General features: G+C 39.6%; 1 pseudogene; it reads right to left on the bottom strand.

Annotated features, from left to right (window-relative positions):
* Nucleotides 1-2,401: 2,401 nt before the first annotated feature.
* LOC105992143 lies at nt 2,402-4,418 on the bottom strand (annotated as a pseudogene).
* Nucleotides 4,419-5,316: the final 898 nt, after the last annotated feature.

Raw genomic sequence — 5,316 nt, 5'->3', positions numbered from 1 at the left:
GAAAGGATTGTGACTGGGGGGGAGGGGGGAGGCTGGGAAGGGATGTGAAGGATAAACAAAGGAGGAGGCTGCAATGCTTGGTAAGAAATGTACGCATTATCCTGCCCATGTAATTGTAACCCCTCTGTACACTATGTTCACAATAAAAAATAAATTAAAAAAAATAAATCTGTGTTTCCATGACCAGGGGGTTCTTTGTTTTAATTAATTTTTTTAGATCTTGCTAACTTTGCTGGGGCTGGCCTCAAACTGCTCTCAATCTCGGCCTCACAATTAGCTAGTATTACAAGTTTGAACTATTGTGCCAAGCTTGATGTGATTATTTTATGGATGCACCCACTGTGTAATGATGACCACGGTCAGATTAATTAAAATGTTCATCACTCCCTATCTTGCAAATTATATCCCCAGAATATATTCATTTTTTACTGAATTTCTGTACACTTGGAACAATATTTCTCCAACTTCCTTACATGTACACCCCACACCAGGCCCATTAATTTATGTGCTGTTCCTGTAGTGTCAGGAGGAATTTCACATCTCTTTGCAGAACTAAACTTATTGAGCTGGTGTTTCTCATGCTGGACATAAATTTATTTTCTTGTCCTTGGGGATTGTCTTTTCACATTAGTAGGAGCTGAGTAAACGTATCAAGCAAATGCAAAAAAAGCCCTTCCCTTCACTTGAGAGCCAAGTAGCAAGGGTATCGTTTACAGCAGTAGTAGTATTTTATCTCTGGGAGAATTTAAAGGATCACTTTTAATTACAAGTAGGTAGCTAAATTTGTTAGGGTATTACAGAGCTGAACTATTTATAAAATTACAAATCCCTTCACAAACATTTTGGGAAATTGGCCTTTCCATGTTAGTGTTATAATAAAAATGTTTTTTTAATGTATGTAATTAAATTTTTGCCAACAAAGTTAAAAACTTGAAATCACTGTGGAGAGAAAAAGGCCCTTAGTATGTATTCTTAGGTAGAAGGCAACACAGCACTTTCTCACCTGGAATTTTAATTTTCAAATCTAATATCTCTCTCTAAACAAATGTAATATAACATGCAGAAGTATGTAAACATGCCAAGTAAGTGCCCCAAATAAGATCCAGACTCACCTCAGTGACCCACTAAGTAGTAGAGGACTGACAGGATTTCTTTATGTGTTTAGACTGGACATTGTTGGCACTTTTCTTCTTCTTTTTTGTTTGGTTTATTTTTTGTCAGTTGTGGAGCTTGAACTCAGGGCCTGGGCTCTGTCCTTGAGCCTTTTTTGCTAAAACCTGGCACTTTACTACTTAGCGCCACAGCACCACTTCTGGTTTTCTGGTAGTTAGTTGGATATAAGAGTCTTAAAGACTTTTCTGCCCTGGCTGGCTTTGAACTGTAATCTTCTGATCTCAGCCTCCTAAATAGCTAAGACATGAGCCACTGGCACCCAGCTGGCACTTTTCATAGGTTGAAAATATCCCCTTAGACCTTAAATCTTTCTAAAAATATTAGCTGACAGCTAAAGATAAACCTTCACATTTTCTAAGCAATAAACAAAAAAATTAGGAAGACTTTATTTTTAAAAAATGTTATTAAATTTTCTGTTTTGATGGGAAGGGGAAACAAAGGAGGAGGCAACAATGCTTGATAAGAAATGTACTCATTATCTTGCCGATGTAATTGTAACCCCTCTGTACGGTATTTTCACAATAAAAAAAATTCTGTTTTGGATTGAATTCCTATTTCTGTATTTATTTCATGGTCCTTATTATTTTCTGAACATTAAACCAAATCCAATATATGGCAAAGACAGAGCAAGGCATGGGCATTTCACCAATCAATGCCTTTCTACATCACTGATGTGAACACATGCTACTGGCTACAAAAAAAAAAAAAAAGGTTAAAATCCAAGACAGAGAATGCTATGAAACTATATATGAAGTGACTGTTGGGAGAGGGAAATGACAAGTAAAAGCCTATGTAAATAAAATAATTGTATAATACTCTATGTAGATACTCCTTTGAGACAAATAACTTTGCATAAAGATCTATTTGTCCAAGTGTTGTCTGCTTGAATGGCTTTTGATGCTCCCACAAGGGAACAATACATAGCCCACTCTTGCAAGTAGGCTATTTCTTCTGCGTTGATGAATAGTTATTGTTGATAAGCATTAAATTTGAAAGGCGCTGCCAACTAGCAGGGTCCTTCTTCAACTGTGTGGTAACTACATCTGAGGCTATCCACAGAAAAATTTGTCTTGAAATAAGAATAGTGAGACTGCTTTCTTTCACTCCACTTTCATTTTTCTTTTCTTTTCTTTTTTTTTTGGTGTTTAAAAATTTTATTAGCTACTGTAATATAGTCCCTAAAGCTGCCTCATTCCCACCCCTCCCTTCCCCTCCCCCACTATGGGGATCAGGCCTTCCCAGGAGCTCCTGCCTTTGCTGCCTGGGCTCGCTGGAACTCCTGCTGCAGCTGGGCTAGGGTCTCTCTCTGTTGCTCTGACTGCCGCTCAAGGTCTCGAAGCTGGGATCATATCGTTTAATTTCAGCTGTGATACAGTCCAGCCTCTTTCCCACTGTGGCCCGAGCCTCTCTCAGCTCCTGTTTGACCAGCACTGGACCCAGAAGTCTGAACACTACATTGGACCCATCCAGCAGAGCCAGCTCCTCCTTCACGATATTATTTTCTGTTAGTTGTGCCTCAAGCTTCTGCCTTCCTGACATGGATTTACTCAAGCCTTTCTGTAGCTGTTGGTATTTCTCCACTTCTCCCTGCAGCTTCTTTTGGATCAGCTCAAGCCATGGCGAGGATGAAAGTCTGCAGGGAGTGGGAGGGGAGCGCTGGGTCTGAAGATCAGGAAGGTACCCGAGGTCCCTTTTCTGGACTGGCCTGCAGAAATGACCGCTATTGTGAGGAGCAGACCCTTGGAAACACCCAGGCCTCTCCTCGCCCTGGATCTCGACACTATCCCAGCTTCGGGACAGCAAGAGCGAAGCCAGACCTCCCCAAACCCTCTGACCTAAACCCTATCCCACTCACGTTCTACCACTTTCATTTTTCTTAGGTTCAAAACAGGAGCATAGCCGGGTGCTGGTGGCTAATGCTATAATCCTAGCTACTAAGGAGGCTGAGATCTGAGGATCGGGGTTCAAAGCCAGCCTGGGCAGGAGAGCCCAAGAAACGCATCTCCAATTAACTATCAGAAAGCTGGAAATGGCACTGTGGCTCAAAGTGGTAGGGCACTAACCTTGGGCAAAAGATATTAGGGACAGTGCTCAGGCCCTGAGTTCAAGCTCCACAATCAACAAAAACCAAACAAAAACAACAGGAGCATAGATGAATATTTCTAAGATTTTTTTTTTTTTAGCAGAGCAAGCCAGAGAGCTGCAAATCATTGTTTTGGTCATAAAGAAAAATCTCTGTACATCATTATTCCTTTTTAATCTTAATTTTTTTATTTTTTAAAAAACCTGTATTGACTTTTTGTTAAGTAGTTGTACAAAGGGGTTTCATTTCAACATGTCATTTTATAAGTGCAAGATGTTTCAATCAACATCACCCTTTCCATCATTCCTCTTTTTACGTAGTTTTTCTCAAAACATTTGCTTTTAATAATATATGCAACCTATAAGGTACAATAGCTTCATAAACTAGGCTAACAAGTTTCAGCTAATCAATGTTTTGTAATCAAAGTAATTAAAATTCCCCCAGAAATTCCATGTGCTTGTAGGCAGATATGAAAAATAAATTCATAGTTGAACGTTTCAAAATAGCTGTTAGCTTTTCTGTTAGAAAAGGTTTTTATATATTTCCAACACAAAGAAAAGACAGATGTTTGAGATAATAATATGCTAGTTATCCTGATCTGATAATTATTTATTGTTTGTATACATCGACAGTAATGTCACATCGTACTTCTTAATTCTGTATAGTTATTATATGTCAAGTGAAATACATTAAAATTGAAAAAATCTGAGGTCATTGAAGTGGCACACACTTATATAATTATTTTAAAATTGGAATTTTTTTTTTGTCAGTCATGGGGCTTGAGCGCTGGGCCTGAGACCAGTCCCTCAGTTCTTCAGCTCAAGGCTAGTCCTCTACCACTTGAGCTACAGCGCCACTTCAGGTTTTCTGGTGGTTTATTGGAGATAAGAGTTTCATAGACTTTCCTGCTCGAGCTGGCTTTGAACCGCAATCCTCAAATCTCAGCTGCAGGAGTAGCTAGGATTATAGGCGTGAGCCACCGGCGTCCAACTAAAATTGTAATTCTTATTCCTTCCATGTGATCTACTCTCAAATCAGTTCCCCTTGTTATATTTCTCAATCTTTTAATTTTTTTCATACTTGGGTTTGAATCCAAGGTCTCTCACTTGTTCAGCTGTAATTCTTTCACTTTGGTCATACCTGCACAGTTTTTCCTGGTCATTTTGCAGATGGAGACTCAGAATTTTCTGTGGACTACCTTTTGACTGTAATCACCTATATCTCAACTAGGATTATAAGTTTGAGCCACCAGTGCCCAGCTTCATTTAAAAAAAAAAGATTTTTAGGGGCTGGGAAGGTGGCTCAGTGGTAGAGTGCTTGCCTTGCATGCATGAGGCCCTGGGTTCGATTCCTCAGTACCACATAAGTGAAAAGAAAAAAGCCGGAAGTGGCGCTGTGGCTCAAGTGGTAGAGTACTACCCTTGAGCTGATGAGCTGAGGGACAGCACCCAGGCCCAGAGTTCAGGCCCCATGACAGGACCCCCCCCAAAAAAATAAATAAAATAAAAAAAGATTTTTAATTAGAGTACATTAGTTGTACATGGGACTTTCATTTCAACATTTCCATTTAACGTATCCTAATAAATCCACCTCCTCCATCTCTCTCCCTTCACTTCCTTCCCTCTTAAAACAATTTCAACATGTTTCAGTTTTTTTCTTAGCATACATTAGTTATAAGGGAGGATGATTTTATTTTTATTCTGACATTTCCAGTCATGTATGCAATGTGTTCCAATTGATCTCAGCCTCTCTGTCACTCTCCTCCTTCCCAAAACAATTTCAACAAGTTTCATTGTTCTGTTTTCATAAATGCATAAAAGTACTTTGAACATATTCACCCCTTTTTTTCTTCCTATTTCGTGTGTGTGTGTGTGTGTGTGTGTGTGTGTGTGTGTGTGTGTGCTGGTTCTGGGGCTTGAACTCAGGGCCTGGGCAGTGTCCCTGAGCTTTTGTGCTCACGGTTAGTACTCTCCTAGTTTGAGCCACAGCTCTACTTCCTGATTTTGGGTGGTTAATTGCAGATAAGAGTCTCATGCACTTTTCTTCCTGAACTTACTTTG

This window comes from Dipodomys ordii, unplaced genomic scaffold (assembly GCF_000151885.1).
Source record: "Dipodomys ordii isolate 6190 unplaced genomic scaffold, Dord_2.0 Scaffold80, whole genome shotgun sequence".
In the NCBI taxonomy this organism is placed as follows: domain Eukaryota; kingdom Metazoa; phylum Chordata; class Mammalia; order Rodentia; family Heteromyidae; genus Dipodomys; species Dipodomys ordii.
Note: the sequence above shows the minus strand (reverse complement) of the source record. Positions and strands in the feature narration are given on the sequence as shown.